We start from the raw sequence: 12,482 nt of genomic DNA, 5'->3' as shown, positions 1-12,482 counted from the left end.
TCGTGAAAGGCCTTTGCAAACTGTTTTATTTCCCAAATATATTTATGTTCTCAACTTTATCCAGAAGCTAGAAAAATACTACTACTATCATAAATAATTATAATATTAGTGATTATAATAATAATAATAATACCATATAACGCTTTATGAACTTATTATACTATAGGACTAGAAGATTTGCTGACATTTTAGGGATTATTAGATCCTCTGCTTTTACCCAAATTAGTATAGGGACATTGTAGGAAGCAGTGACTATTGTTTTTAGACACTGTTGAAAATGAAACCTTCAGCTTTCTAAAATGTTGTCTTCACTCTGTAAGGAAAATGGCTTACATGGTTATTTACCTGTTGAAGACATATCAGTCTGTTAATGATTATATTTCCCTTCCAGTAAACAGTACTAAATATTAAGTTAGAATCCAAAGCAGATAGTTTTCTGTTTGGGGATTGTGGATTGGGGGCAGGAGGAGAAGGGGACGACAGAGGATGAGATGACTGGATGGCATCACCGACTCAATGGATGTGAGTTTGAGTGGACTCTGGGAGATGGTGATGGACAGGGAGGCCTGGCGTGCTGCGATTCATGGGGTCAAAAAGAGTTAGACATGACTGAGCGACTGAACTGAACTGAACTGATAATACATATATAATTAATCATCTCTAGATAAAGTTTGATTAGATTTTATATACATGCATGCATACCTTTTGAATTCATGAGCCCTTTGTTTACCTGGTGTCATTATTAGTCACATAAAATCCTTGTTAATTATGAGTTGCTCATCTTTTCTGGATTTCCTACAAAAACTCAGATCAATGGTAAGGGATTTTGAAACATGCTTCCTATTATTGAAAACAAGGAAAGTAAGAAAGATAAACAAACAAAACCAGGAACAGTGCCAGTGGAAATTTAGAACCAATAAGATGAAATCCAACTGATAAAACAGAGAAATTTGTGTTGATAGTAATAAGATAAAGATGCTTCAATTCATTAAAAATATTTCTGGTTTCTTTATTTAGTGAAAATGTGAAAGTGTTAGTTGCTCAGTCCAACTCCTTGCAACCCATCGGACTGTAGCTCGCCAGGCTCCTCTGTCCATGGTATTCTCCAGGCAAGAATACTGGAGTGGATTGCCATTCCCTTCCCCAGGGCATCTTCCTGACCAGGGATCTTCCTGACCCAGGGAAGGAACCTGGGTCTCCTGCATTGCAGGCAGATTTTTCACCATCTGAGCCACCAGGGAAGCCCTCCCAAATATGCTTAAGTGTTTACATTCCCTTTTGGACAGTAAAGCTGGGGGAAGGAGAAGGGACAAAAATACAAAAGAACAAGTATATGAGGGAGAGTGACTTTCTCACACTCTGTGAAGAAATATCATGTGAAAACCTTTAAGTTTTCTTACAATTGAAAATGCGTTGTGTTCTGAAGAAATAGAATTGTTGAGGCCCCTTCAAGATAATCTCAGGCAAGAAGTAGTTTTGAAAATTCTAGGAGGAATAGCATTTATAAAATGCACTTAGCTTCATCCTTTCAGAGTTAATTAGCTATTCATTAGAAAAGAGGGAAGAAACAGAGTTGAGAGGAGTGGGAAGCTAGAGGGAGAATAGAAGCTAATAGCCAAGCTGGTAATTTAGTCACCCAGGTAACCATAGCACTTCTGAAGAAAAAGTAGTTGTCAGGGACTGTGATTGTTAAAGAAGAGTGGGGAGTATGGTGGGGTAGCCTAATCTTTTTTGTATTACATATGTATTTATTTATTGTTTATGATGCAGGGGATGAATTCTCCAAGAAAAAGGGTATAGAAAAAATTGCAAATTGATGCCTTATACTTATCTGTTGGAACTATTTAGCGAAAGATGAACAGTAACTAATGAAGAAATATCATGTCAACAATGGCTCAATTGGAGTCACGCTGCACTGAATGATACCCAGCTTTGTGTGGGTGCAAAGCTAGAGAGGAAAGCACAGGATGGCCTTTCATCAGCAGGGCAATGTCAGTGCTGGATATAACTGAAGTGAAGGAGAAATGTGTCAAAGTGACAGGGTTCCCTGTTCTTGCAGTCCTGTCATTGTAAAGAATGGCCTCTGACCCTGGGAAGTGACTCAAAATCAACCCATAACTGATTTCATTCAGTGGAGAGCTATTTAGTCATGCCAGTTAGGACTAGGTTTGGCTATGGGTATTCCAGATGTATGTGGCTTAAATAAAATAGAATTATTTCTATGTGTAGAAATCTGAAGGTCTAGGGTTCATATATCAACTCCATCTTCATGAAAGGCTTGTACTCATTCTATCTTTTCTTCTGGTTTCCTCAATGTGGATTTTGTGTCACATGATCCAAGATGGCTGTCTAACTCAATAGGGTAAGAAAGATAAACCCACTACCTTTAAGGACACTTCTTACAAGTTGCACTTGACACTTGCTTTTGCATCCTTGTAGCAAGAAAATGCTCACATAGCCTCATCTAACTTAAAGCAAAACTGAAAATTATAATCATCATTTCATACCACCACATTTCCAGCTAAAAATCAATAGTTAAATAATTAAGGAACAGGAGTAAAATAAAAATTCAAGAAACTAGGAGGAGCCACTGTCTCCAGCACTAATACACAGGTTTGAGAGAGTTTTTTTTTTTTTAATTTTATAATACAAAATATAAAATAGAAATAAGAATATTCTTCATTGTTTCTTTGTTGGATTGACTAATAGCTTATTTAACACCTAAAAGGAATAAAGCAACTTTTAATCCACAGGGGTGGAAAAACAAAAAATGAAAAAAAACTACAAGGCAGAATGTGATAAGCATTGTCAGAAAAATAAAAGCGAGGTTGTGTGCATTCCAAAGGAGACAGGTATTAATTCTCTTTAGAGCATTAGGGAAGGAAACAACTCAGACTATGGGGGCACAGGCCATAGTACTAGGGGCCAAATGTGGCCCATCACTTTCTTTTTAAAATAAGGTTTTATAAACAGAGCCATACTCATTCATTTAGGGATTGTCTGTGGTAACTTTCATGCTACGACAGCAGAATTGAATAGTTATGACAGAGACCATATGGCCCACAAAGCCTGAGATCTCATATCTTGCCTTTTAGAAAAAGACATTTGAGACTGGCTTGAAAAAAATTCTAACAAGGGCATTATAAGTAGGAGATAGTCTGAGTAAAGGCAGTGATGTGAGAAAAGTCTAGATGTTTGTTCATGGAAAGGAAAACAGAATAAAATGTGTAATATACAATGAATGGTGTTCCAGAAAACAATAATTGTATAAAATCTGGGGTTACTTTTTTGAAAGATTAATAGAATAACCAGGATTAGTCTCCTCAGCTAATCTGCCAGGGCCCCAAGTGAACAATTCGAATTTGTCCAGATCCTGGCTATAGTTTGGCAACACCTGATGGGTGACTGTCAAGGTTCTTCCAGGACAGGAGTCATGGTAAGAGTATCTCAATACTTGGCACATATTTCACTCGACAGATACAAGAATGGATAACACTTATTCTATGGAAAATGACCCAAGTCTCTCTCTGCTTCCCAAATGGGGTTATTTACTTATTCTCCCACCAGGTTCATGGTCTCCATCACCTTTTGCCTCTTACCTCCCAGGCCCAAAGTAAGAACTTTAACCTCAGTGCATTTGCAGCTGGACTTTCACAGAAGATGGGAAAGAGTGGTCAATCAAGTTAGACCCAAGTTTGCTTTATTATAGGGCATATTATGACAGAGTTTTACATTTATTCAGTTTGGTTGGAGCATAAAGTCCTTTAGAGAATAGGTAGCAAAGTAAAAATGCATTGTGGAAAGTGTTTCATGACAGGCTAAGGAGCTTGGACTTCATTCAGTAAGTAGTAAGAGACTATCAGATAAGTGAAAAATGAAAGTGAAAGTCACTCAGTTGTATCTGACTCTTTGCAACTCCATGGACTATACAGTCCATGGAATTCTGCAGGTCAGAGGACTGGAGTGGGTAGCCTTTCCCTTCTCCAGGGGATTTTTCCAACCCAGGGATCAAATCCAGGTCTCTGCATGGCAGGCGAATACTTTACCAAATAAGCCACAGGGAAGCCCAAGAATACTGGAATGGGTAGCCTAGCCCTTCTCTGTAAATTTAGAAAAAAATATTTTTGGAGTATAGTTGATTTGCAATGTTGTATTAGTTTCAGGTGTACAGCAAAGTGAATCAGTTATATATATATATATATATATATATATATATATATATATATATACACATATATCCATTCTTTCTAACATTCTTTTCCCTTATAGGTCATTCAGTTAAGTTCAGTCACTCAGTCGTGTTCGACTCTTTGCCACCCCATGAAGTGCAGCACGCCAGGCCTCCCAGTCCATCACCAACTCCCGGAGTTCACTCAGACTCATGTCCATCGAGTTGGTGATGCCATCCAGCCATCTCATCCTCTGTCGTCCCCTTCTCCTCCTGCCCCCAATCCCTCCCAGCATCAGAGTCTTTTCCAATGAGTCAACTTTTCACATGAGGTGGCCAAAGTACTGGAGTTTCAGCTTTAGCATATTTCCTTCCAAAGAAATCCCAGGGCTGATCTCCTTCAGAATGGACTGGTTGGATCTCCTTGCAGTCCAAGGGACTCTCAAGAGTCTTCTCCAACACCACAGTTCAAAAGCATCAATTCTTCGGTGCTCAGCCTTCTTCACAGTCCAACTCTCACATCCATACATGACCACTGGAAAAAACCATAGCCTTGACTAGACGGACCTTTGTTGCCAAAGTAATGTCTCTGCTTTTGAATATGCTATCTAGGTTGGTCATAACTTGCCTTCTAAGGAGTAAGCGTCTTTTAATTTCATGGCTGCAGTTACCATCTGCAGTGATTTTGGAGCCCCCCAAAATAAAGTCTGACACTGTTTCCACTGTTTCCCCATTTATCTCCCATGAAGTGATGGGACCAGATGCCATGATCTTTGTCTTCTGAATGTTGAGCTTTAAGCCAACTTTTTCACTCTCCTCTTTCACTTTCTTCAAGAGGCTTTTTAGTTCCTCTTCACTTTCTGCAATAAGGGTGGTGTCATCTGCATATCTGAGGTTATTGATATTTCTCCCTGAAATCTTGATTCCAGCTTGTGCTTCTTCCAGCCCAGCATTTCTCATGATGTACTATGCATATAAGCTAAATAAGCAGGGTGACAATATACAGCCTTGACGTACTCCTTTTCCTATTTGGAACCAATCTGTTGTTCCATGTCCAGTTCTAACTGTTGTCTCCTGACCTGCATACAGGTTTCTCAAGAGGCAGGTCAGGTGGTCTGGTATTCCCATCTCTTTCAGAATTTTCAACAGTTTATTGTGATTCACACAGTCAAAGGCTTTGGCATAGTCAATAAAACAGAAATAGACGTTTTTCTGGAACTCTCTTGCTTTTTCCATGATCCAGCAGATGTTGGCAATTTGATCTCTGTTTCCTCTGCCTTTTCTAAAACCAGCTTGAACTTCTGTAAGTTCTCGGTTCATGTATTGCTGAATCCTGGCTTGGAGAATTTTGAGCATTACTTTACTAGCATGTGAGATGTATGCAATTGTGTGGTAGTTTGAGCATTCTTTGGCTTTGCGTTTCTTTGGGATTGGAATGAAAACTGACCTTTTCCAGCCCTGTGGCCACTGCTGAGTTTTCCAAATTTGCTGGCATATTGAGTGCAGCACTTTCACAGCATCATCTTTCAGGATTTGAAATAGCTCAACTGGAATTCCATCACCTCCACTAGCTTTGTTCATAGTGATGCTTTCTAAGGCCCACTTGACTTCACATTCCAGGATGTCTGGCTCTAGGTCAGTGATCACACCATTGTGATTATCTGGGTCATGAAGATCTTTTTTGTACAGTTCTTCTGTGTATTCTTGACACCTCTTCTTAATATCTTCTGCTTCTGTTAGGTCCATACCACTTCTGTCCTTTGTCAAGCCCATCTTTGCATGAAATGTTCCCTTGGTATCTCTAATTTTCTTGAAGAGATCTCTAGTCTTTCCCATTCTGTTGTTTTCCTCTATTTCTTTGCATTGATCGCTGAGGAAGGCTTTCTTACCTCTTCTTGCTATTCTTTGGAAGTCTACATTCAGATGCTTATATCTTTCCTTTTCTCCTTGGCTTTTTGCTTCTCTTCTTTTCACAGCTATTTGTAAGGCCTCCCCAGACAGCCACTTTGCTTTTTTGCATTTCTTTTCCATGGGGATGGTCTTGATCCCTGTCTCCTGTACAATGTCACAAACCTCCATCCATAGATCATCAGGCACTCTATATATCAGATCTAGTCCCTTAAATCTATTTCTCACTTCCACTGTATAATCATAAGGGATTTGATTTAGGTCATATCTGAATTGTCTAGTGGTTTTCCCTACTTTCTTCAATTTAAGTCTGAATTTGGCAATAAGGAGTTCATGATCTGAGCCACAGTCAGCTCCTGGTCTTGTTTTTGCTGACTGTATAAAGCTTCTCCATCTTTGGCTTCAAAGAGTATAATCAATCTGATTTCGGTATTGACCATCTGGTGATGTGCATGTGTAGAGTCTTCTCTTGTGTTCTTGGAAGAGGCTGTTTGCTATGACCAGTGCGTTCTCTTGGCCAAACTCTATTTGCCTTTGCCTTGCTTCATTCTGTGTTCCAAGGCCAAATTTGCCTGTTACTCCAGGTGTTTCTTGACTTCCTACTTTTGCATTCCAGTCCCCTATAATGAAAAGGACATCTTTTTTGGGTGTTAGTTCTAAAAGATCTTGTAGGTCTTCATAGAACCATTCAACTTCAGCTTCTTCAGCATTACTGGTTGGGACATAGGGTTGGATTACTGTGATATTGAATGGTTTACGTTGGAAATGAACAGAGATCATTCTGTCATTTTTGAGATTACATCCAAGTACTGCATTTTGGAATCTTTTGTTGACCATAATGACTACTCCATTTCTTCTAAGGGATTCCTGCCCACAGCAGTAGATATAATGGTCATCTGAGTTAAATTCACCCATTCCAGTCCATTTTAGTTCACTGATTCCTACAATGTAGATGTTCAGTCTTGCCATCTCCTGTTTGACCACTTCCAATTTGCCTTGATTCATGGACCTGACATTCCAGGTTCCTATGCAATATTGTTCTTTACAGCATTGGACCTTGCTTCTATCACCAGTCATATCCACAACTGGGTATTGTTTTTGCTTTGGCTCCATCCCTTCATTCTTTCTGGAGTTATTTCTCCACTGATCTCCAGTAGCATATTGGGCACCTACTGACCTGGGGAGTTCCTCTTTCAGTATCCTATCATTTTGCCTTTTTATACTGTTCATGGGGTTCTCAAGGCAACAATACTGAAGTGGTTTGCCATTCCCTTCTCCAGTGGACCACATTCTGTCAGACCTCTCCACCATGACGCGCCTGTCTTGGTTGGCCTTACAGGGCATGACTTAGTTTCATTGAGTTAGACAAGGCTGTGGTCCTAGTGTGGTTAGATTGATTAGTTTTCTTTGATTATGGTTTCAGTGTGTCAGCCCTCTGATGCCCTCTTGTAACACCTATGGTCTTACTTGGGTATCTCTTACCTTGAACAAGGGGTATATCTTCACGGCTGCTCCAGCAAAGCGCAGCCACTGCTCCTTACCTTGGACGAGGAGTATCTCCTCACCACTGCCCCAGAGTCTTATAAAATTTTTTTTTTTAACTAGAGGATAACTTACTCTCTCATAGACAAAAATAATGAAAGCTATGGCTTTCTTCATGGAGAAGGCAATGGCACCTCACTCCAGTACTCTTGCCTGGAGAATCCCACAGACAGAGGAGCCTGGTGGGCTGCAGTTCATGGGGTCGCTGGGAGTCAGACACGACTGAGCGACTTCACTTTCACTTTTCACTTTCATGCATTGGAGAAGGAAATGGCAACCCACTCCAGTGTTCTTGCCTGGAGAATCCCAGGGACGGGGGAGCCTGGTGGGCTGCGGTCTATGGGGTCGCACAGAGTCGGACACGACTGAGGTGACTTAGCAGCAGGAGCATGGCTTTCTTCAATTATGATCTCTTTTTTTTTTTTTTTAATGATGAAAGTTATATTCAGATATAGAAGTTTGAGCTAGATGACAATTCTTGGGATAATAACCACCTTGTAAATGAGAATGACAAGAATATCAGCCTGTGTTCTATGCTTTCAAACCTATTTCCATGACAAGAAGCATCTAGGGGCTACAGATACATTTGTCAAAGTTGATGAAGGAAATGAGAGAGGGGGACCCCCAGTCCGATACCCTGTCTTTCACGTTTGAATCCTCAGCACCTAGCAGCCTTCTTGGTATATCCTGTTAATAATACAAAAACACACAGAAGGAGTCAATGATTGGTTTGACTCTGATTCATCCTACCTTATTTGTTTTCCTCATCATAAAAGAAGGGTATAGTACTTCTGATTAATGAAGCTGCTTGTTTTGCTGGATATTAATTATTAAATCTAGAAAGCATTCTGTGTATAATTTGCACTGCATGACTTTTTAAATCATTGGTGACAAGGCATCTCCTGAATATGATTATATGTATGTTAATTTTTAAGATCCCTTTCTTACGTTCACCTTCTGCTCTCTTCTCTGATTAACTGTTTTTTAGTTAATACCACACTAGATGCACTAAAGTACATTTGACAAGTCCTTATTCCTAAGTGAGCCTGGTGGAAATTTGTGAAATTCAGCTTTCTTCCCTTACCTGTGTATTTAAAGGCACAAAGTAAACTTTCTCAGCATCAATGAGAGTTACTGTTGAGATTTGAAAGAGGCCTGTGGCCAATTGTCTGCCCAAAGTATGTGATTTTTATCACTCAGAATTCAGCAAGTAAATAGCCCTGCTTCTTCTAGCTTTCTAATGCCTCTCCAGGGCAACATGAAATCTTTTCTAGACTCTACTTTTTAAAGTACCCCTGAAAGGCAAAGCAGGATACTTAGACTAGCTTTAGATTTCTAATTCCATTAGTACTTTAGTAGCAAACCTGAATCTTTGTAAAACTGCAGAAGGGTGAGCTTCCACTCCAGGACCCTTGAATTGCCCTGTGTAACAGTTTTCTCCAACAGCTTTCAGTTCCCCATACCCTCATTATGATGCTGGATTGTCTGGAGAACTTAGAAGTGGTTTTGACTCTAGAGAACCTTGATCAATAAAGTAACCATTGTGTGGTCCTGAGATAAACACCAGTACAATTTCAGGAACAGTGTCCTTGACATCATTGAATATTGAACCAGCATTGGCCACTGGTACTAGTCACAGCATATCCCCAGATCTTTTGTTTGGTGGGGGAAAACCCTATTTTTTAAGCACGTGAGCTAAGTTTCTTTTACTTACATATGATAGTGGTGCCAAGTGACACAAGCTTAAAGCTAACAGTGTAGAACAAAAAATGTTGTAGGTGCTATCTTAGAATGATCTAAGACATGAAAAGGAGGTAGAAAGGAAGAGTTCGCCATTTTTACCTATGGACTTCTGTTCTCATCTTGGTGAAAATAGCAGTCATATGGCCTAACAGCCATAGCATAAAAAAGGAAAAAAACAAAAACAACAACAATAAAATCACAGATCCTAGCATATTGGGAACTAGGGTTGAATCCCAATTATGCCACTTACTGATGTGTAATCCTGTATCAATGTCAAAATGATTTTAGAGCTTTTAAATAGTGCATAGCCCTGCTGGTGGCTTGGGGGTACACATTACATTTAGTCTTTTCAAGGCAGAATGCCCATATTCTGATTCTGGAATCCTAATTACATTCCATATTGCAATTTACTTCTTCTCTTCAGGACTGTGTGCCAGTTTCTAGTCTGAGATTCATTTCTCCCTCATTTTGACATCTGCTGTCAGTCACAGAAAGGAAATACCAAGTTATTTCTTGGGACCAAATGGCATAGGTTTCTGTGGTTTGGGATAATTTATAAAATTTCTAATAAACTCCAGAGTTTATTTGAGCTTGGCATTCCATGAAGACCAAGCAAAGGTGTTTAAACAGAGTGCAACTGGGGAATGAAAGACATGAATCAAACATACTTAAAAATGAACAAATGGAAAATGAAAGCTGATTTCTGATTTTGTCCTGTACAGTTACTGTCACTAATCTTTAGCTACTTTCTATATGCTTTGTTCATATGACTCCCACATCCCTTGCAGTTATAAATATTTCACAAGATATTCAAAACCAGTCCACAGCCAAGTAATAAGAAATATTAGATGACACATTAGGAAGTTGCGTGGAGATTTTGAACACAAATTCTATACCAAAGCTTGCTTCACATCTTATGGTCACTCTAAAGAAATAACATTCACAGAGAACTGTGAGTCAGAAATTATCATGGACACCTTAATTAATAGCCTGTTCTCATTGAAAAAGGACAAGAACAGCAGCTCCAGTTTTCTCCAGGCTTTCTGCATTCTCTCTACTATCTTAACCATCAGGAAGCTTTTATTGCAAATGTTAAAATGCACCAAGCTTCATGCATTATACAGACTTTATCCTCTGTTGGGTAGCACATCTTTTGTTCTTAGTCACAGGACTGCTTCTTGGTAAAATGTTAAAGTTGCCAAGTTAGATGAACTCTCAATTTTTCTTTCTGTTTCCCTTTGACTCATCCCTCTCTAATGATACTCAGAGTTCACATTGATGTCTCCACTGTAGAATCTGCCTTTTACTTCTCTTATCCTCAGTCCAACTCCACTATATTCATCAAAACCCCCTTCACTGAAGGCTTGCCTCTGATTTACTGAGTGATAGCTTCCTGTGAAACTAAAAGAGGTCCAGATGTCAATGACTGACAAGGCTTTGTGTGTTTACCTTCCTACATAGCATATGTGCATTTGAGCTGGGGCTTTCACAGGTTTAACTTGAGGTAATGATTACTGTGAAAATTTTAAATTTCCAAGTACTAAGAGAAGTGGAATGGTGAGAGGTTTTTAATCAAGGATGCTTTACTGGCATTCTTCAAATCACGCCATTTAGACATTGCCTAATTTACCTACCTATAAGACTGACGCAGTTCAGTACAATCCCATGAAGTAATCAAGAAGCTAAAAAGTTAAGGAGAAAGTCTTCTTAAGAGCTTACCTTCTATAACACTGTTCAATAGTACTGATTACTGTGGTTATTTTCATGATTTTCTCTTTTTATCCACAAAATAGAAGTTTGCAAGATTTTTCTGTTGGACATTACCATTGGCCAATTATATTTGGAAATCTTAATTTATTTAAATAAAAATTGTTGAGTTATGCAGCCATGAATGGCTAAGTAAATTGAAATATAATTCTCTACAAATTTCTCTCTCTTGAAGTTCCTGGTGCTTACTTGTTAATTCAAAAAAGCATTGATTACCTATTATACAGAGTGAAGTAAGCCAGAAGGAAAAACACCAATACAGTATACTAACGCATATATATGGAATTTAGAAAGATGGTAACAATAACCCTGTGTACGAGACAGCAAAAGAGACACTGATGTATAGAACAGTCTTATGGACTCTGTGGGAGAGGGAGAGGGTGGGAAGATTTGGGAGAATGGCATTGAAACATGTAAAATATCATGTATGAAACGAGTTGCCAGTCCAGGTTCGATGCACGATACTGGATGCTTGGGGCTAGTGCACTGGGACGACCCAGAGGGATGGTATGGGGAGGGAGGAGGGAGGAGGGTTCAGGATGGGGAACACAGGTATACCTGTGGTGGATTCATTTTGATGTTTGGCAAAACTAATACAATTATGTAAAGTTTAAAAAAAAAGCATTGATTAAGCACCTCATGGTTGTGCTGGCAACTATGTGAAATATAAGTACAAAGAGATGACTCATGGTTGGGGGTCTTGCAGAGTTCACAGTCTAAAGATGGACATCATGTGGTAGTAAACATATAGTGAAACAGACATGTGTTACTTCTCTTATAGAAGGTGCATAAGGCATTGCTATGGTAGCCCCGAGGCAGTAAGCTGAGCTTCTGGCAGCTGGTCTTACCAAAAAAAGGAAACACAAAGAGCTGTGAAAGGGCAAGAGGTTAGAAGCACTATAGCAGAAAGAACACAACTGAAATGAGACAGACTTATATTATACAACCTCTTTGGGTCCTTAGTCTACTCATCTATATAACGGAAATAATAAATCCTACATGGCAGGTTTTTTAAAATAAAGATTACAAGTGATGATAAAAGGAGTTACTGATTTCGAATTTTTATTCCTTTTAAAATATCCCTCAAAGACAAAGCAAGTCCTGAATTTGGTTAAATCTTCTGGGGAGTTACTGTAGCTCTAGTGTTTGGCTACCATTTTTCTCATAAGATTATACTTATAATGAAGAACTGGCTGTCTGATACTCTTAATCCAGGGGAGACAGGAGAAAATGAAAGGGAAAGAAATGGGTGAAAATACCTGAGGTGAATGAACAGTGATTGTTAACTTGCCCTAAAAGAGGGGCAAATATCTTAAATTTTATCTTCTTCCATAAGAATAAAATGTGTCACAGA

General features: G+C 39.1%; 1 long non-coding RNA gene across 1 annotated transcript in view; it reads left to right on the top strand.

The window, feature by feature from the left end:
* The window catches only part of LOC139180899 (uncharacterized), a 241,887-nt gene that overhangs the window by 211,807 nt on the left and 17,598 nt on the right, over positions 1-12,482 (top strand). The window lies entirely within an intron of this gene.

Source organism: Bos indicus, chromosome X (assembly GCF_029378745.1).
Source record: "Bos indicus isolate NIAB-ARS_2022 breed Sahiwal x Tharparkar chromosome X, NIAB-ARS_B.indTharparkar_mat_pri_1.0, whole genome shotgun sequence".
In the NCBI taxonomy this organism is placed as follows: Eukaryota; Metazoa; Chordata; class Mammalia; order Artiodactyla; family Bovidae; genus Bos; species Bos indicus.
The sequence above is the reverse complement of the archived record's forward strand: the minus strand, read 5'-3'. Positions and strand labels throughout refer to the sequence as shown.